Source organism: Vicugna pacos, chromosome 4 (assembly GCF_048564905.1).
Source record: "Vicugna pacos chromosome 4, VicPac4, whole genome shotgun sequence".
NCBI lineage: Eukaryota > Metazoa > Chordata > Mammalia > Artiodactyla > Camelidae > Vicugna > Vicugna pacos.
This window is the reverse complement of record NC_132990.1, coordinates 37,547,118-37,569,083: the sequence shown is the minus strand read 5'-3', so window position 1 is coordinate 37,569,083 and position 21,966 is coordinate 37,547,118. Positions and strand designations below refer to the sequence as shown.

The 21,966-nt window shown below is 40.7% G+C and overlaps 1 protein-coding gene across 4 annotated transcripts in view; it reads right to left on the bottom strand.

Annotated features, from left to right (window-relative positions):
* The window catches only part of CFAP95 (cilia and flagella associated protein 95), a 220,022-nt gene that overhangs the window by 51,752 nt on the left and 146,304 nt on the right, over window positions 1–21,966 (bottom strand). The window contains exons 8-10 of one of the 4 annotated variants that reach the window (XR_012072004.1): window positions 21,517–21,680; window positions 19,947–20,057; window positions 6,736–7,308 (exon numbers count right to left, since the gene is read on the bottom strand). The gene's annotated coding sequence lies outside the window, so the exon portion shown is untranslated. Of the gene's footprint in view, window positions 1–6,735; window positions 7,309–19,946; window positions 20,058–21,516; window positions 21,681–21,966 lie in introns of those variants that run through there. The other 3 variants (XR_012072005.1, XR_012072007.1, XR_012072006.1) reach the window with 3 other exon arrangements.

Genomic DNA, 21,966 nt, shown 5'->3' with positions numbered 1-21,966 from the left:
CACAACAGAGCTGAGATTGAAACCAAAACTACCTAATTTCAAAGTCTATGCTCTTTTCTCCTTGCTACACTGCCCACTTGGTAAATAGCCATCATATTTTCCAACAATCTCACTGCTAACATGAATGATAGCTAAAGTTATCAAGGACTTTCTCCAAGTCAGGTCCTGGGAAAGATGCTTTACATGTATTATTACAATTAATCCTCCCACAGCCTGAGTTTGGTAGGATTATTGTTCCTGTTTACTAAGTAAGAAAACTGAGGCAAAGAGAGATTAATAAAATCATCTAAATTTTATAGTGTGTTCTCAATTATTGTCCTACATTGATTTCAAAATATAAAAATAAACACATATGCACAAACCAGCCAACATATTTTGAGTAACTATTGTGCACCAGGCTTTGTGAATTTCCCAACTTAATCCTCATTACAACCCTCAGGGCAAAGCAAGTATTCAGTAAATTGGGGAACTAATGAACAACTGAAGATAAAAATAGAGCCACAACTATCACCCACTGCTAATGTAGAAAAATCCAGAAACTCCTTTGTGTTTGCCTTGGTAACATCATAGGTCCCAAGCTATGGAAGGTGAGCAGATGAGTATTGGAAGCATAAGAACAATTCAGACATTAGAAAGGATTTTAGTTTAAAAAATGAGCGTTGTATAGAATCAATGACAACCCACCCAATATAAATAGGGCTCTGTTATTATTATAGCGTTTAAATAAACTGGGCCACAAAATCAGTATTTACAAATAAGACAAACAGAAGCCTCCAACTTGGTCTTAATTTTTTTCAGAAATACAGCCCTCTCCAGCTGATGATAAATCTGTGGGCTACGCCCAGATGAATTAGATTAATGAAGTGGGAGCCTTGTAAGTGTAGAGAGCACTGGACATTACATTCCTAAATTTCTTGGTCCTACTTCTGGCTTTTCTAGCTTTCTTAGTCATTTGCACTATCCATTAATGTTTCTCTGTCACCCTTGAGGTTAGGTGTGGCCATATGACTTGCTTTGGTCAATGAAATATGAATAGCAGTGATGTGTCCCTTTCAGGCAGAAGCTTTAGAATCTGCATTGTTTGTGATGTTATCTCTTCTTCTGTCATGATGACAGATGATGTTCTAGGAGACACCTGTCTGGCCTCCTGCATTCCAAGGTAAAATTACATGGAGCAGAGCACCAAGCTAACCCACAGTGGAAACATAGCATGAATGAGAAATAAATATGTTGTTTTAAGGCACTGAAATTTTACTGTTTGTTACTGTAGCATAACTTACACCAACTAATGAGCTTTATGACCTTGAGCCAGCCATTTTGCTGACTGGGTATAAGCTTCCATATCTGTAAAAATAGGGAAGTTTAATATTGGAGCCCATGAGAGGGCTTCAGGATGACAGTGAATCTCCCAAATTATAGAATATATTTTGTGTGCGTGTGTGTGTGTGTGTGTGTGTGTGTGTGTGTGTGTGTATAAGAGAGAGGGAGGGAGGGAGGGAGAGAATTCACATTTTTAAGGGAAGAGCATTCATATATTTTCAAATTTTAAGAGAGTCTATGTTACTCAAAATGAGGTTAAGAATCTGAATAATCTCTAAGGCCATTTCCAGCTCTAATGTGTTTTGTAGCATCTAGAGTAGGGGGAAAAAAGGCTAATTAGGTTCTTCTCTGATCTGGTATTTCAGGACTTGCCTTGAGTCAGAGTTTATTACAGTTGTTTTCAAATAATTAAGTTTAAGAGTTTCGCTTAATAGGACTACAAATGTCAAAATCTCAGGAGGTATTCCTGAGTGAAAAGAGGGAATTTAGAGTAATTCTTTTTAAACTAAAGAAGGAAAGATTCTTCACAAATTGAAAACAAGGTCCCAGATCAAATCTGGTGGGTAGGACAGAGTGGGACCTACTCCTGGTGGGAGGAAGAAAGGGTTACTCTTTCAAAAATACATCCCCACATACGAGTTAATGCCTCAAAGGCCAAAGTCAGGCTTTAAGCTGAAGACAGTGAACTTACTTAAATATGAAGACGGTTGCATAGACAAGGTTAGTAGAGAGAACCTGAGTTTTGCAGATGGACAACCTAAGGTCTACCCTGTTGGGCCACAGTTTTTTTCACCTGTAAATACTCAGCTAGAACAGGGAGAGTCCCAGCAACCAATAGATTAATACACTCAAACAGGGTAACTCAGGAGGGTTAAAGGAGGGGCTATTTACAAAGCTGAGTTCAGAGAAACCAACAAGACGTGTGGAAGCACTCTGGGAAGGGATAAAGCAAGGAGCCCTTTATCACTTCTAGATCTGAAGGGGACAAGGAGAGAGGAGAGTTATCACAGAAAGAAGACAGCTATAGCTGCAGCTACAGAAAAGGGCTACACACAGGAGCTGCAGCCTTCCAATGAAAACAAAGATAGTGTCAATCCCTGGTCCGGCATGGAGGAAGCCAGGGGGAAACATACCTTGATTTTGTTCTCCCCTCACTCACCTCTGTCCTGCTGGGGCCTCCCATTGCCCATATCCAAGAACAAACCAATGGGCAAGGAAGCCTGCTGATGTGGTCCATAGAAAGTCAGTCTCCTAGGGGCAGAGAGGAGGATAGAGAAAGGTAGAGAGAGGATCTGAAGGGGAAAATAAGCATTCCAGCTCTTGGGGTCATCGTAAAGACTCAAAAAGATAACAGTCAGAAGCATATGAAGTGTTACACAAATATTAGCTATTGTTTATTCTTTTATAAGTATTTCACATCCTTTGCTAAAAACAGATTCTGATAGGACTGTGTGGGGACAGAGTCCTTGGCCCCTGAGAAAGTAGGGAGGGACAGGGGTAGAGATCTAGGCCTCAGAGGGAAGCCACTTTGCTTAGGGAGGTGGGTTGGGGTCTGGAGAGCTGTTTCTGAATCCTTTGACTCAGGATGAACCAGAATATTATGCTGCAGGGACAGAATATCTGAGACTCATCTGCTATTCCCCAGAAAACCACTTAAGGTGGTCATGCTCAGCCCTGTGGGGTGCCAAGACACCAGCCCTTCCATGACGCTTCCTGCTGCGATCCCAAACAGCTCCTGTTTTCTGGCTCCTTAGGAGAGATACCTTTCTAAGCAACAAGACCTAGAATTGAATAAGCTTCTTATTCACATATCAGGAGGTGTATTATTTCTAGATATGTGCATAGATGCCAGACGACTGACTTCTTGTTCAAAATGCAGCCCTGCAATGTTTGAACTGTGTGGTGCTCAGTAACAGTTTTCATATTAGATTATACCAAAGCTTGTTCACTTACTTACACGCATAGATGTACTTAGCTCAGAAGTGATATGCAAAACGTGGACAGGCTTTGGTTAATCATTTTCTCACTGTACTTTGCAAAGACAGCTTCCCCCAGAGAAAGATTGTGGGCCACAATATCAGGAAACTGTAACTTTTCTACTGACAGTCCTAACCAGAGGAGAAACAGCCCATGTTTTGACCTACTCAGTTCCCATTTTCCTTCTCCTTGAAGAAAATGCTCCTCTTTCATTGAAGGACTGGGTGGGACTGTGAACAAGTAACCTGAGCTGGACTAGTCAGATTTTTTTCCCTCGGAATCTGAATCTTCAGGAGAGCGACCTAAGTTTGGAAAAAATCATTGAAACTAATGAAACCATTGGTGGAACCCAAAAGACTGTTCATTCATTCCTGCCTCCTACAGATCTCCAAATAAGCCCAGATTCCCTTCTATGGGTGCCTGGTTGCTCAGCTTTTCTTTTTATCCCTGAGCGACTCTGTTTCCTTTTAATTCATTATTCTTTGGCTTAAGTTAGTTAGCTAAGCCAGAGCACAGGGACGGTTCAAGTTTGAGGACTGAGAAGTACAACAACTTGGATGAGGTTTTAGCAATGCTTTAACTTCAGTTTACCCCCAAACCAGCCAATAAGCAGTGCAAATTATATACAGAAGGAAAGGATACATCTGAGTGAGTGGGTCCTAGCTCTTCACGGAGGCATGGCTGAGGGTCAGAGGACAGAGCATCCCATGTAAGGTTAGACTCCTACCTTTTCTACTCTCAGACTGGAGTAAGGACCAAGTCTGCATTCAAGAGTCTAACTACAGCCATACAGGAAATGCTTTGCTATTCCAAGGTGCTGTATTTCCGGTACTCTTCCACCAAGCCTACAATGGGCTCAGCCGTGCCACATCACTGTTGGTCAAAGTCCATTTCTATCCCTTGTGACCAAGCATCTTGACAGGCAGAGCTGATGAATTCTAGTTCCTCCATAATCTGTGTCCAACTTCCTTTCTGTCTTATTACCTACTGTTCCCTTTCACCTACTCTATATAATTATTATGAGGAAAATATGTTTATGTACATTATCACTAATCCTCTTAACATATCCCCAAGGAAAGAATTATTTCACCAATCTGTAGAGGAAGGAATGAATTCTCAGATAAGAGATCTGAGCTCTTGCACAGCAGAACAAGAATTCAAACCCAGATCTCTTTTCTACACCCCTGCCCTATCCCATCCTGCCCAGTTTTTGATCCCAGCTCTGATTCTAATTATTTCATGTCCTAGAATAGGTCACTTCTCTAGGGTCCTGTGTGAGGAAGCATACCATCATATCTTTTTACAAGACTGCTGTGACAAGGTAAAGAGGGTATAAATGAGAGCACTAGGTTAGGTGACAAAGTGGTTCTTTCTGCATTTTTCAATGGCTGCCTTCTATTAAAAAACAAGACACAAATATTCTATCTTTGATTTGGAATTGGGAATTCTCTTATCCACTCCAAACGAACAAACAAACAAAAAACCAATCCCAGAGGGAGGTGTTTCTAGCTATCTATCTTACCTCCCTGTGCACGTATTTATTTCTACATTTGCTTGCCAAGGCTTAGTTAGAAGTTCTCAGTGGCAGTCTCTTTACAAATTACTCCCCAAATATCTCCCACATGGATAGTAAGTTGCTGGAATCATCATCGTCATTAGTCTAGGAATATTTAATGCTAATTTAACCACTTATTCAGAGGCCCTAAAGGAGCCAGAAGTGTTGTCTATGGGGCCCTTTTATCCTATTTCCTGGATCCCAAGAGTGTTCAGGTGGCTAGCACCAAGCAGGAGAGAAAGGTGAACTTCAGCAACCCAAGAATCAAGCTGCATCAGAGAACCTGTCCTTTCCAGAACAAAATCTAAAATTAGGTAACCCTATATCAGAGGCCCTTCCCCTACTCCCATAGTATTGGTTTTCATCTCAAACAAAGGAAATAATTGGATTTCTGCACTGAGCTATGTGATCTACGGCTGCCAGCTGCATGGCCATAACATGGCCATAAAACCGTTAATTCCTTGCAGAGCATTTTTGTCTCTGCTGGAGGAAGTAAAAGGGAGAAGCACATAGCTCAGGGCGAAGTGAAAGGGAAACATTTTCTAGGTGATGCAATGTAAATTCCAGTAACACAGTTTCCACCTCAACTGGACTGAAATTATGGTCAACATTTGAGAAGAAAAGCCAGATAACTTGGAACAGATTTCCACCTTCAAGAGTAACCCTGTACATCACCCAGCAGTTGCTGGGAAAGAGTGCAGAATTTCAGTTCAAGCTGTGTCTTTCCTTCTGATTCTTGGCTTTCACACCCATCTTCAAGACGTCATCACCCACCAAGTGAGAGACAAGCCAGCCCCTCCACTTCCTCTGCCTTCATTTACTCTCTACTTAATGGGGCTTTAAATGTTCATGAGACCCTCCTGGGTCACAGTGAGTCAAACCTACTGCAGGAAAGGTAGGGGCTGGAAAAACACAAATGCAGGTGCAACACAGTATCTGCCTCAGGAAGCTTCTAGTAGTACTTTGATTAGTTGTTTAAAAGGGTTATGGGGAAGTGGAAAATACCGATTGATAAATAGGGGTAAACTGAATGCATCCCTGTCCTAGCAACAAGGACCCTCACCAGGCATCTCGCTGCAGTTATGTGTAATTCTCTTACCTATGGAAATAAGACTCAGTAAAAATTAACTCTCCCCTCTGTTTAACGATCTAAGACTCAGTCATATTTCAGACTGATGTGAAAACTTCCAAGGGTGTGACTAGTTGTGGGTATCACTCCAAATTTTTCTGGAGTCTCCCCAGCGTTACCTACGCAATACACATGAGCTCATGGAAGCCAGTCTTTTCTCTCTAATGGGACTAACCCCAAGCAGGCAACAGGTCAAACAAAAGTCAAAGTTTGAGCAAAATAGCTTTAGTTTCAGGAGTATCTTCTAATCCAACCTGTGCTGCATAATCCTTCATGTTTAGAGATATCTTCTTGTCACTTGTTTTAAACATTATTTTTTCAACCACTTTTGGTTAAGACAGTTGAGGTTAGCACCCCTGTTTGAACAGCTGCTCACCATTAGGAGAGTAACTCTTCCTCTCTGCACCTGAGGGGATCCTGGAAAACAGGCTGACATCCCTTTTCTCTTCCATCAGAGCTAGCTGACCTTGGCCTTGCATCCCTCTGCTCAACTCCTCCTTCTCACCCTCTAAAAGAATTTTCAAAAGCGATGTCCTTTGGAAGGTTTTCATAAGGAACCTGGATTTGCCTTGCCACCCTCTTGGAGTTTTAATATTTGAATTTAAGGAGTTTTAGAGAAGGGGGCTTCTTATAGTTGAAGAAGAACTTGAAGCCAGCCTCCAAACAACAGTTCTACGTCACGTTAGTGAGTGCCAGTCACCATTAGGGATTTTTCATAATCACTATGAAAAGAAAGAACCACAAAAGTCTAATGTCAGCCAGGAAATAAGGAGGTTACATTTGGGCAGATGGTTAATATTATGGGGAAGGATATCCAGATTCATGATTTTATTTTTCCTTAACAGCAATATCAACAAAACAAGGCAACCCTTCTCGGGCATTTGAGGTGAAGAACTCATGTTGTTCATACGTAGGCTTAGCTCATAGCTAATTTCTATCCATCAACTATTATCTATTGACTATCGCTGCGTGGCTAGATTGTTCCTAGGATGAGATGCCTAAAGGATTGTTCTATCAAATTGCTGGCTTACACATTCTTTAGGGTTGTTAAAATTGTTTCCTTAGTCTAGCTAAGTGAAACATTGCACCTGGATTTTAATGTTTCCCTCCAAAGCTAATTGATGTTTTAAAAATATCTCCTATGAATTATAACTGTGAATAGTGACACACAGTGTTAGGCTGATAGCCTTTTTATCCAAAACAGTCTATTAATCTGCTGGTTGATGCAATAGTCCACATCTGCTGAAGGAATGAAGAGCATTTCCAGAATATTCTTTGTTTCCTCTCCCTGTGTGGGTATTTGGGATAGTGTAGAAAGGAGGCACAACTATGGAGAAAAGAAGGAAAGATTAAAAAGAGTGGAGGGGATTCATCCTTCCCTTCACTGACTCCCAAACCCAGCTCTTAGTGAGAGGCATCTTTAATTTAGATTTGCCAAATGATAGGCAATTTACCCAATAGGTGACATTAAAAAGTTACCAGCCAGGAAGTCATGAAGCACTAAACCACTCACCTAAATTCATTAGGCATCTCTACCTGAGTGACACATAATGACAATGGAGTTCAATTATAAACACTGTGAATATGCATAATTCACAATACCCACTTTGGAAAAATGCACACAGCATCCTCACCACCTCCTCACACACCCAGGAAAGCATAATTTTTGGTGCAGCTTGTCCTCCAAACATAAGCCAATTACTTTATCTGTGTTCAACTTAGAATGACCAGTTCCAATGCAACTAAAATCACTTATAGAGAGACTTGGAGATTTAAGAGACTTAAATGGTAATTTACTCCATATTATATTTCGGCTTTAGTGTCTTTGGAAACTAACCCCAATTACTTTATGACCTCACTATACCCCAAAGCTGAACACATTGACTTCTGAAGCTAATTGACTTCTCATTGTGCTTCACTCTTTCATCCCAGGCACCACTATTTTTCCCATAACAAATACTTGGAAACTTGGAATCATCATTGACTTCACCTACACCTTTATCAATAATATTCAGTTTTGGAGCATGCACTACATGCAAGAAACTGTGCCAGATGTTGTGGGAGATAAAAAGGAATATTTTAAAACAGTCCCTGACCTCAATAAGGCTGAATTGAGCAGAGTGAGACATATGGACACATGAAAAGATAATTAAGGAAATACAATGTAAGAGTTAAATGGCTATGGAAATCACTCTGGGCATGGGTGAAGGGGAAGACTTCAGGCAGCAAGGCAATCCGGTGGAGACCCATGCAGACCCAGCCCTGCAACCATGATGAGAGCAAAGGCTGGGACCCACAAAAGAGACAGGTAAGAACAAGTTAGGGTCCAGTAAAGCAACAAGGCCTCTGGATTTTGCCTTCATCATGCTCCATGCAGCTGTCCCTTCCTTTCTGCAGTTTTTACTGCAGGTTTTAACTCTGATAGCAGTGACTTGCTAGTACAACTTGTTGACTTGTTGAGCACTACTTTATACTCTGTTCTAAGCACTTCATATACTTTAACTATTTAATCCTCAAATAGCTTTATAAGGTAAATTCTGTTATCATCCCCATATCCCAGGTGAGGAAACAGAAACAGAGAGCTAAAGAATCCTGCCCAAAGTTGAAGTAACTTAAAGCCCAGAATATCATTCTAGTCCTACTCTTCCATCGCATTGTCTCTACATCATTCAAAATGTCAGAGCTAACCTTGAAAACACAGCTCTCATCTGCCTTTTACCACTTAAGAATGTCTGAAACCTCTTTATTGCCTAAAAGATGACTTACACTCTTTAGACTGGGAATTCAAGAGCTTGGTCTCTGCAATTTGCCTTAACCTAACCTGCCAATGTGATTCTGCTCATATCTTCTCCAGCAAGAGCCCTCCACTCTAACCAAGCTGTCCTACGCATTGGTGCATAAGACACCCTGCACATTTGTATCTTCAGGACCCATGATCACAGATATGGCTTCCAGAGTCCTTCAGATCACAGCCTGGTTGTATGGTGACAAAACCAGGTCCCTACTCCAGCAGTAGTCAGATCATGGTAGATCTGAAGGCCTACCTTCCAAAAATGCAACCCCAAATTAACTTGTAGTTAGACCACACCCTTCTTGATTCAAAGTCCATTCATCATCAACTAAAATCACCAAGTATTGTTCTGTTCTGAAATAAGAATTTTTACCATTCCAGATCTCTCCTACATTGTACTACTGCAAATGTTTTGTAAACTAATGCCAGATATTACATACATCCTTTTTCAATTTTACCTTACTAGCTCTGTCCATTTTTTTCAACCTGGGAAGATTTAAAAAATGCTAATTCTTTCCACCCACCTGTTAATATTGTCTTATCCACAAATCTAAATAGGATACATTTACATAGACATCCATGTTGTTGATTTTTAAAAATCTTTATAGGATTTGGTCAAAAAAACCAGGGAAGACTTTTTCTAAATTGGCCTTGATCCATTAAATTCACATACTTCATGCATATTTGTTCAGTCAACTATGAATCCATCTAAACTTTCTGTGTTTTAGTCTACATTTATTTTGTCTACATAATTATCATAGGGCACCTTATCAAAAGCTTTGCTGAATCTTTTATTTGCTCCATACAGACATACCCCTGATAATAACCCTAGTAACTTTAAAAGCTCAGTCACCATATTTGGAGACAATTGAGTGTTAGTTTATTTATACTTGCTCCTTTCGATTTCTTACCTTACTAAGTGCTTGCAAACTATCTGTTTAGTAGTCTAATCCAAAATTGCACCAATAATTAATATCATTTGTGAATTCTCCTTATAAATCAGAACATGCCCACTGCCATCCTTTAGTACCTTTTCTTTTCGCAATGGTTTTCCAAGTCTGAAGTAATGATTCTGTACTAGTTTCCTATTGCTGCTGAACCAAATTACCACATACTTATTGGCTTAAAACAACATAGATTTGTTGTTTTGGAGTTCAGAAGTCTGAAATCAGTATCGCTGGGCTAAAATCAAGGTATCATCAGGGCTGCATTCCTTCTGGTGTCTCTGAAGGCAGAACCAGTTCCTTTGCCTTTTCCAGCTTCTAAAGGCCACCCACATTCCTTGGCTTATGGCCAGAAGCCATCAATCACATCACTCTAACCTTTGTTTCTGTGATCACATCATCTACTCCTCTGGTTTTCCTGCCTCCTTCTTATAAGGATCCTTGTGATTACATTTTGCCCATCCAGATAACCAGGTAATCTCTCCATCTCAAGATCTTTAATTTAATCATACCAGCGAAATCCGTTTTGCCATGTCAGGTAGCATTGTTACAGGTTTCAGGGATTAGGACCAGGACATCTTTGGAGGATGCCATTAATATTACAGATCAATCCCAAGACAAACACATAAGCCAATATCACTGGATATAATTCATTTGGCTTAAGTACTGAAATGCATTTTACTGGGTTTATATTCTTACTATCATCTTTATTCTCTCTGACATACTAGCCTTTCTGTATTAAGAAAATCTTTTCCTTAAGCAGGGAGAGGCAGGCAAAAGAGGCAGCTGAGGGGTTCTACTTTCTCTGTCATCTAATTTGACACCATCTTCCCCAAACAACGATCTCTTCCTTTTTTGCTTTTATTTTTGTTTTGCTTTAAAAATAAGTTAAAGCACCAAACTTTAAAAAGAAGAATTATTTATTTTCATTGATTAAACATGAGTTTGTAACATTAAATTTCATGTAATATACAACATAATATTCCTACTTCTAAATACCCTACAGTGTTTGGTTTTAACATTTTCTCAAGTCTTCACTTATTCACAGTTTGCCTTCAGGATTTTCATCTGTACAGAGTGGTGCCACGTCCGTGGTCCAACATGCATCCTTGACTATGAGCCCTGCCTCTGCGATTTTGTTGTTGCTCTCTCTAAATCTAAGCTTGGATGTTCCTTGAGCATGTTCTATTTCTTTAATGTCTCCTCAGCGTCCTTCTCATTAGGATAGCCCAAGATTACGGAGTAAGTATTCCTTTTCCAAAAGCTACTTATTCTTCTTAAGTGATAGTCCCTTTCAGAAACTGATTATGGATTCATTTTACCTTTCTCTGTTTAAAAAAAAAAATCCAATGGATGTGTCTGAACATGCCCATTTGTTCCCTTTCTCTGCCATTATGAATTCCAAGGTGGCTCAGTCACTTTCTCCCATGTTTCCCATACCTTCTTTTTCACCAACTGGCTTTTCCTTTCTGGTTGGAATTCACTTTGTCCTCTAATCAACTGTTCCACTTTTAGCAACAGGAGCCTCCCAGCAGATGTTTGGAGAGTTAAAGTCATGACATCACCACATGACTATTATAGGGCCAAGCAGTCCTTTCCCACCCCAAACCACTTCTCTGCATCCTTTCATCTCTGCCCACCGGCTTCCACACACGGTTCTGGAGTTTTCCACGTGGTACTTGATTACCGTCTAGTGCTCTGAGTTGAGTGGGAGGGCTGAGGCTGAGAAAAGTCAGAGCACCAACTAGACATAGGTTTAGGGAGAGGTCAGTAAGTGGTCCAAACCCATCTCAGTGTCCTGTAGGTAAATGAGCAAAGGGCAAGCACTCTGGTTTAGTTTAAGGGAGTCATGTTATTTTAGGAAAGAAAACTCTACTCCAGCTATAGGAGTAGAGCATGTGACTGAGGCTACAGCAATCATTATCTTTCCTCCCGTAATCACAATGATTAGAAGTGAGCACACGACCTAAGTCAGACCAGTCAGAGTAATGTCAGGACTTTAGCTGAAGAAGTTGGAATGAAGTTTCTCTTGCCTGTATAGAAACCCTACAGTTCAGGGAGTGCTTGTGGGCATCTTGGGACCACAAGAAGAGCTCATTTTAAATGAAGTTGACACCATGGAAGGGGAAACAGACAAAATGAAAGAAATAAGGTTCTTGATGATATCACTGAGTCACAAAACCAAGCCTTCTCTGTGGCCAGCCCCTCTTTAGGATTTTCAGTTCATTTTAACGTCGAAGCTTATATGAGTTAGGGTTTTTATTCAAAATGTATTCTTCTATTCCATAACCTGATCTGAAGCTCTGTTCCGCCAAGTTTCAACAATAACTAGGAGACTGGGTTAAAACCTTGTTTATTTTGTTTACTTTGTTTATTACCAATATTTCTGAGTATTAAACCTGGGCAAAAGGAAGTGGGTTTTTTTTTTTTTGCTTGTTTGTTTTCGTAAATTGGAAAATGCCAGTGGAAAGGGACAAAATATACAGATACACAAAGTTATTTATTAAAGGGGTAGGTGTCAGGAACTAGTCTTGTTAGGGAGCGTGGTAGAATTTTGGCTGAGATGAAAAGGAGGTTTGAGAAGATAGAAATTCCCAGGAGACAAGTGTCAAGTGGAATAATAGGTGAACTCTGTCAGAGATGAGGGGGGATTGAGGGAACTCTCACTGGTGTGGAGGACAGGGTGGGAAGTCCGAGGGGTAACTAATTTGAGGATTGTTGGGGGTGGGGCAACAACTGACTTGGAGTTCAGGGTCTATAAGGAGTCAAGTGGAGTCGAAAGGGGACTGAAACACTAAAAGAATGACAGAGGCATGAGAGGTGATGTAGAGAGAGAAGGTGATCCTGGCAGGAATGAAGGAGGGGAGAGCCGGAAGGGACAGTGTGTGGTCAGTGAGCAGCCCTGAGTTCTAGCCGTGTACGGGCATTTTCATCTTCTACTCCCTGTCTTGCCTTTACGCATGCCACAGGAAGTACAAGAAGATACTCTTTCAAAATGCCCTATTTTCCCTATCCTGGCTTTTTGCTTCCACAGTCTAAGTTTCAGTCTTAGGCACAAACATGTTATATCTGGGCAGCTGGTGGAGGCAACTAGATCACTGGTCACACATCAGTGATGTATATAGAATTCCATTCCTCCTCCCCTTCATCCATCTACATAAACATCCCTGAATCCTTCAAACATCCATAAGAATTAACCTGTAAAACATCCCTTTTCAATGCCATAGTGGCCTGTAATCAGACAGATTAGCTTTGCTAATAAGTTTTAGAGTTCTTTTCCCAAGACTTTGCTCCCTTATTAAACCAATTCCATTTTCCACCACAATAGGAAAAGCAACTTGTAAAAACCCTAAATAGCCCTAGAGATTATCTATTCCACCTCCCTCCCTTTTGCAATCTGGGAAATTGAGACTCCAGAAAACTGCAGATACTCATACAGCTCATGGCCAAGCTGGCATCTGCATTAGCATTGTGGTGCCCTGAGCTCTGGCTCCCATTTGTTCCTCTACAACGCAAGGGCCTCTCCTCAGCCACTTTCCCCACCAAACTAAACTTTGCTTAAGATCCATCTTTTGTACCAAAATTTATACTTGTTTCAACCCAATTCCTGATTATGTGTAGGGTTTACATGCGTGTTTCTATTGATCTTAGTCTCTTTCCTCTATCAGAGTGTAAGTGTCCTCCTACCCTCCCCAAGGCATGGACCACCTCTTGGCCTCTCACGTCTTTCTTTGCAGGTAGAACCCAGTCTAATTCTCTGCCCCACCCTGGGATTGTAAGCCGCTAAAGGGCAGGGACCATGTCTTACTGACCTTGGTGTTCTTGGCCCCTCAGAGAGTACCTGGCACACAGTAAGCTCTCAGTAAAAATATCTTTGATAAAAATGGTTCTGTGAACCTGTATTTTACTGCTGATTTTATAGTCTTTAGCATCAAGTAATTCAAGTAGTGGACGAGGCAGGCAAAAACAAATTCCCATAAACAGTGTGGCAGTTCCTCACAAAGTTAAGAATAGAATATCATATGATCCTGCAATTCCACTCTTAAGGATACACACCCAAAAGAACTGTATGGATACGCTACACTTTGTTTTTCCATTCACCAGTTGGTGGACATTTGGACTGTTTCCACTATTTTTGGCTATTATGAACAACGCTGCTATGAACATTCATATACATAGTTTGTGTATGAACATATGTTTTCACCTTTCTTGGGCACATGCCTAGAGGTGGAATTGCTGGGTGATATATGGTAACTCTGTGTTTAACTATCTGATAAACGGCCAGACTATTTTCACCACAGCTGTACCATTTCACATTCCCATTAGCAATGCACAGGGGTTCCATTTCTCCAACTCCTAACACTTGTTACTTTCCTTTTAAAAAAAATTTATTATAGCCATCCTATTGGGTGTAAAATGGTATCTCATTTTGGGTTTTATTTGCATTTCCTTAGCAGCTAATGATGTTGACCATCTTTTCATGTGTTTATTGGCTATTTGCACATCTTCTTTGGAGAAATGTCTATTCATACCTTTTGCTCATTTTCTAAATTGGGCTATTTGTCTTTCATTGTTGAGTTGTAAGAATTCTTTGTATATTCTGGAAATTAGTCCCTTATCAGGTATATGACTTACAAACATTTTCTCCTATTCTATGAGTTGTCTTTCCACTTCCTTGTAGTATTTTAATTTTGATGAAATCCAATTATCATTTTTTTTTCTTTCACTGCTTGTGTTTTAGTTCATGGGATCTTTGAACTCCAACACTCATGATCAACTAGGTAGTGTCTTCCTTACTTCACTTTCTGGAGAACAAATTTGGTAGATCACTGGCTAGTCAAAGATTGGCTCCTCCAAGGGCAGGTCAACGGATTTGAAAAGCAGGAGTAACAGAAGGAGCAAGGATGATATGGAGAAACATGACCACCAGGTGTAAGGAGGGGTAAGAGATTGGTCCAAGCAAAAAAGCACACATGGGATGGCCATACACGCCAAGAAAATTGTCTACTGTAGCTGATCTGACACTTGGCAGCTGGCTGCCACCCAGTGGTGGAAATGGGCAAAGCTTAGGGGTACTACAGATACAGTTAAGTTGCTAACAAAAACATCTTGCTAGTAATTTCGGATAGGTTTCTCTTTGGGACAGGATGTGTTTGGCTTTGGGGATGTCTGTTGCTCAACCGATAGGCTCATCTTCCTGAGTTTGAAGCTGCCTCCCTGGAGAGCTGCTTCCATAGGCAGAGCACCAGGTTTCCAACAGGAAGGCTGTCTTAGGTGGAGGGGTTTGCTTGGTGGCCCAATTGTGTTCCAGTTATATGCTACTTTTTATAGGTTTCTAACCTGCCAACAGTAGGTCCCTTAATTTGAGGTGATTTTCCAGCAGTGAAGGATCTGTTAGGATGACAGCTGTAGTTGTGAACCAGAGCAGATGCAAACCCTAGCCTTGGGTTTGACCTCCTCACTCCAAACTTGAAATGGTCAGAATAAGTAACAGTAAATTTGGAAGAGGCAAGAAGAAGAATCTCTTACTGGACTAATTATTCAAAAGTTATAATCCAGTAATAGCACCTCCAAGGTACTCAACACTCTAATTCAATTCAACTTTTGATTGGCTAGTAGCAGAAATCCATCTCAAATGAGCTTAAGCAAAAGGGGGCATTTGTAGGAAAAATTTGGGGATAACACAGGAAGGTTGTATAACCAAATTACGAACTGGAAATGTGTGTTGTGGGGCCTCACAGACAGTGGGAACCTAAATTCAGGCTTAAACTCTGTCTCTATGCTGTAGTCTGTGCTGCCTCCTTTCTTTCTTATAGCAAATAAGCATTCTCATGTAGCTGGAAATATAACCATTGAAAGCTCCTCTATTTCATATTGCAACTCCTGCCAGAGAAGGTCTAGATCAATCAGAGTGCAGTCACAGATAACAGGAACACCTTCTACAAGTTTAAACAGAGACAGACAACTGGTGATCAGGTTTTCAATGTGATCCCCACCCTCTCCATCACTCTTAGATGCTTACAGAATCACTGGAAGAGCTGGAGATGCAGGCACCAGGCTGAGCTTCCAGGAACAACTTCCAGAACAATACTGCAGAGTTTGCTGCCACAATCAGAAGGCCACCCACTGCCTCTGCTGCTCTCCATGCAGGTGAAATCAATGTCTCATGTTCTGCTTCTTGACACCCACAAAGCTAAGTACCAGCCACTGGGACCTCAGCTACATCGGTCACAGAAAACCAAACATCTACACGTTGTGCTTTACAATACAAACTTTTGCCTTCTACATCTCTCAGGGGCATCTGCTTGGTGTCAGTTAAGTCACACGAAAAACCCAGCTATAAAAGAGTCTGGGTAAGGATGTGCAGAAATTGGAACCCTTGTGCACTGTTGGTGAGAATATAAAGTGGTGCAGCCATTATGGAAAGCATGGAGGCTCCTCAAAAAATTAAAAATAAAACTACTGTAGGATCCAGCAATCCCACTTCTGGGTATATATCCAAAAGTATTAAAAACAGAATCTCAGAGCAATATCTGTACACCCACGTACACTGTAGAATATTTCATAATAGCCAAAAGTTTGAAGCAAACCAAATGTCCACTGATGGATGAATGGATTTTTTTTTAACATTTTTTATTGAGTTATAGTCATTTTACAACGTTGTGTTAAATCTGAATAGATTTTTTAAATGTGGTAAATACATACAGCAGAATATTATTCAACCTTAAAAAAGTAAATCGTGTCACATGCTACAACATAGATAATACTTGAAGACATAATGTTAAAATAAGCCTATCATAAAGAGACAAATACTGCATGAGTCCACTTATATTCCACTTAGGAGAATTACTTAGCCAAAATCAGAGAGACAGAACGTGGGATGGTGGTGGTCAGGAGCTGGGAAGAGGGGAAAATGGGGAGTTGTTTTTTAACAAAAGTTTCAGTCTTCAAGTTGAAAAAGCTCCAGAGATCTCTCCCTTCCCCACACCCCTATTATTACATGTGCTTGTGTTTGATATTTTATTATTTCAAGCCAGCAAGGTCTCTTGGGAAGGCATTTCCCCCTGGGCCAGGCAATAAGAAGAATCCCTATAAACTCCAACTAAGGCAAAGGAAGCTCTCCATGCCCTATGAGACATAGATTCCATGTGTGCAAACTAAATTGAAGTCAAAAGCAATGTTTTCTTTTATTAAAAAAAAAATCACAAAAAAGAGGAAGTTCTGGAAATTTGGAAATTTTAGTCACAGAGTCTAGAGATTCATTAATTTGGGTGTGTAAATTTGTTGCAAGCCTTCATGATAAATATTGGGTATATGTGCATATGTGCAGTTTCCTAAAGTCCCTGTTACTTTATTATTTGGAGCAACTTTCTTCTTCTTCTGAACCTTTCCCATCTTATCCAAGTCTAAGAAGGCCTTTCATAGCCAAAAAGACCTTTTAAGATCATCATTGTGGTTTCCTAATAGAAGTTAAAAATTTTAATCTAGTTTGGAGAAAAATCATATCATCTCCCTGAAAGGCAGAAGAAGTTTTATTCACTTTATGTTTATGATAGAATTTTTTTCTTTTAATCAAAAGTGGTTTGCACGATCATGATAGGCCAAATAATGGCCCTTCAAAGATGTCTGTGTCCTAATCCCCAGAACCTGGGAATATGTCACTTTACATGGCAAAAGAGATTTTGCTGATGGGATAAAGTTAAGGGCCTTGAGAGCAGGCATTTACTCTGGATTGTCCAGGTGGGTCCAATCATGTGGGTTCTTAAAATCTGAGACCCTTACCCAGCTGTAGTCCGAGGGATACATGGCCGCAGAAGGGTCACAGAGATGTAATATTTCTGGCTTTGAAGCCAATGGATATGGGTGGCCTCTAGAAGCTAGAGGTAAAATTTATACATATACGTCTCCCTTGGAACCTCCAGAAAGGAATGCTGTCAGTACCTTAATTTTAGCCCAATGAGACCTACATTGGACTTCTGACCTCCAGAGCTGTATGATAATAAATAAGTCACTAAATGTGTGTTAATTTATTTCAGCAGCAATAGAAAACAAATACAATGACAAAAGGGAACCTCACAGAGAAGATTTTTTAAAAATACATGATGACGGAAACCATGTGGGTGAAGTAGGGATATTCTACCCAGCCATTCTCTGACAACAGATCATCTCCCCCCGACTGCGTGGTAAAACTCACTTGTGGAGGGAACTCAGTGCTTTTTTGCATACGCTCATCACAGTCCTCAGTACCGTGAAAAGCAAGGATGGAGATACAAATAAAAAGGGAAAGCACACTCTTCCATACGTTCATAAGGGATGACTATATCTTGTAAGCTATGTTATCTAACTTCTCTTGACATTTAGTGAAATCTTGTTTGAATGCGCCAACCCTGTCACCCCTGAGTTTTGGGGTGTCAGGGCAATCATGTTTTCGTTCTTGAGAAGAAATATTAAAGACTGCACACACCCCAAACAAAATGATGGTAACAATGGAAAATGACAGCAGAGTCTTAAGGATGATAATAGAAGACAAGAGTCAGGGCCATGAGGTCTCGTCCCCTCACCTCTGGAGGAGAATTGTCCTCCAATGCAGTCCATAAAGAACATCAATTTGCACCTTAATATTGGAGGCTTCTGGAGCTTTGACTTAAAAGAAAATCATGGGAAATTATGTACTCCTTTTCCCAGAATTGTTTTTCTTTTTCAAGCTCACCTTTGAAAGCTACTGTTGCTCTGTTTTGCCCCCTTAAAGCCACAGTGAATAAATTTTTCATGAGGTGATATGGAACCATCATTAAAGCTACAGAAAATAAACGGAATACATCATACTCATGAGAGATATGCCTCCAGTTATGAGGGTCAGCCTGTCTGATCAGACCAACCACTGTACAGCCATGTGCTTCCATAGTTCCTTGAAAATCCCAAGAAGCACAGTTAAATGTACCTTTGAGGACCAACACATGTACAGTGGTCAGCCCCCTGCCCCATGCCCATGGTCATGGACCCCACGCTCTATGCAGCCTTGCTGTGTAGTATAAATTTTCCCAATACCATGGCCATGGTTGATTGGCCTGGGGATGGGCAATTGACCCAGACCGGCAAATCAGAGTCTCTTCTCTAAGAATTTAGAGAGAAAGGGTAGGTGTGTAGCACAGGGAGGGTCAGACAGAGACACAGATAACTATTTCTGGAGAGTCACAACTATAACATTTAAACTCAAAAGCTGTTGGAAAACTAGATTTGTCCTTCAGGTAAACCAAAAAAGCAGAGGAAGCTACACTGTAAAAGACAGAAATAGGAGGCAGACACAAAGAGATACATTCTTGTGGTTCCCATCTGCTCCTTGCTTAGCTGCACCCCTGCCCTGGAGTATTCTAAAACACCTCTTTGTCCTTTTAACAAATTCTTTTGCTTAAGCTGGTTTGAGTGGATTTTGTCCACAACCAACCAGTGAGTCGTGACGAATAAGGCCCGATGCTGAGGAGACAGTTTGAGATGCGATGATATGGCTTTTTAGGGCAGAAGACAGCCTTGGCAGCCCACTGTATCACCCACCACTGTTAGTGCCTTGCTTCCGTAAGCAAATATGCAAGAAGTAACCAGAAAAGAAGGCTGCTTTTAAACATCTCTTTTAAAATATAAGGAGGAGGGTCAGAGATTCCCTTGCTAGTCTAAAAAATAACTGTTTTACTCTACTTCCTCCTACATATATCTCACGAAGAGAAATAAACCAAGGAGCCAACTGCTTTAGTCATTTACAAAAATGGCTACAATGGGAATAAATAAGAGCAGAAACTCTCACTAGTGAGCTAAATACCACAAAGGGCTACCACAGACTAGAATCTATGTGATGATGAATTACTGCATTGTATCTCTGAAAATTAAAATATGCGTATTCTCCCTGCCCCCGAAACACACACAGCCTCTCTTTCTCTATCTCTCTCTCTCTCTCTCTCACACACACATACACACACAAATTCCTCCCTCAGTCTTAATGCCTCATGTCCCACTCTGTCAATTCAGGAGACGGAAGAAAGAACTTTCCTAAGATTATAGAAATGATCACATGGCAGAGAAATGGCTGTCAGATCCAATACGATACAAAAATCTAATCTGAGCTATTACAGGGCATAAAGCCAATGTATGCCTTATTAACTGCTGGTTTCTGGCAATGTCTCAAATAGAAAACAAACCATATGAAAACACAGACCTACCATGAAAACATATACCTACCATGAGGTTTAGAGTGTGGGATTTGGATTCAGGTTGAATTTGTTTTCCATACTAGCTGCATTACTGGCCAGTTATGCATTATTCAAGCTCTCTGAGCCTCAGTTTCAACATCTGTTCAATGGGGGAGATAATATTAACTTCATGGTGTTGTTGCCGCACCAGGTGCTCTACCAGGTATAAGATACCTCACGTGACACTCCCACCAGTAAACAGCAAGGAGAACCTTCAGACATTCTGAGGAACCAAAGATTCTTTGTTCTCTCTTCTCAGAGTTTTTCTAGGTCGGGTTCCCCTTTCCTATAATTAGGCCTAACGAAGGGCCCCAAGCAAAAGGGATAGAAAGTCAGTACTCAGGGACCTTCAAAGAAATCTATGCGTGAGATAATTTCTTCAACTCAAACTGACCTGCAGCGCAAGGCACCTTCCTTCCTTCTTTCTTCCCTTCCTCCCTCCCTTCCTTCCTTCCCTGTCTTTTCTTCCTTGCTTTTTTCTTTTCTTCTTTCTTTCTTTCTCTTCCTTCCTTCCTTCCTTCCTTCCTTCCTTCCTTCCTTCCTTCCTTCCTTCTTCTTTTTCTTTCTTTCTTCTGGCTTTCACAAGAATAACCATAAGGAATATTTTACATTTGTTTAATAAAACAAAACAAAAACCCTGTTCAGCTCTTCCTTACTCAATCTAGATTTGCAGACTTGCCAGGGCTCATAAAGCATGAGTTTAGATTCTTATTCTCACCTTCACCCCTGTTCCCTACTGAGGCTAACTACCTCCATGATCCGTCCTCCCTTAGAGAGGAAGTAAGGACATTGAGAAGATGCCATCTAGATGCTTCTAGTGGCTAAGTCAGCCCAGCTGCCTTAGTGCAGACACACTCGTCTATCTGATCAGTGATTTGTGTCAGGAGGAGTGGGTGTGCATGTCTCCAGCCTTACATAATTTTCACAGCAATTCTGCACTGCAGTTATCATTTTACTCACTGTACCAGTGAGGGATCCGTGGAGAAGAGAGATGGAATAGCTTTCCCAAAGCCCCATGCCTATTTGACTTCAGAACACCTTGCAGCCTGATTGGTCCTTAGAGAGGATAATTCACATTATGTCACTCCTCTGCTTGAAACTTTACAATGGTTTCACGTCACACGTTCAGTAAAATCCAGACTCCTCCTCACAGCCTGCAAGACTACCTTGATTTGGCCCCTGACTTCTTCTCCAAACCAGTCAGGCATTGGCATCAGGAATGCTGACATAAATTTGCTAATAGAAGCGAATCTGGTTAATATAATATCAAATAATAAAGTATAATATTTAGAATGATTTTTTTCTGCATCAGCTGTCTCTACATTCTAGCTGTAGGCCAGAATCATTTGCATTTTTATCAGTTTTCTACAAAGGAACTTCTGTCCTTATAAAGTGAGATGCTATCTAGCAATCAAAAGATAACCAAAAGTTATATAACCAGCTAATCCCCAAATCACCCACTAGACAGGGCCCAGCACTCCACTGAAAGGACGTGCAAAAATCTTTTTTGCATATTTCCAAATCTTGGACAATTTTTCCTAAGAATAACTTTGCTGTACCTTTGCTTTCCATATAGTTGGGAGAAGACTAATGTCAGGTCCTGCTTTCCTGCCCAGAGTCAAATCCATGCATTGAAAGTGGTTCAAGGTAGGACGAGGAGATTGTAGGTTCCGCTGATTTGGGCAGCGATGGTACTTTCCAAGGTCACAGCTCTGAACAATGCCTGGTACGTGATAGACATTCAATAAACATTTCTCAAATATATGAATGAAGGAGTACAGACTTAAGGGAGACACATTTGTGTTTGAAAGCCAGCTCTGTCATTTACTGGCTAGGTGACCTTGGCCAACTTAATTACCTCAATTTCCACACTTAGAAGATGGAGATAATAATCCCTACCTGGCAGGTTTTTGTGAAGATTCAAAATAGTGTTTATGAAGTACTGCACATGGTGTCTAGCATGTTGTAGGCCTTCCATATACAATAGTTATTAGTTTACATGTGTTGAT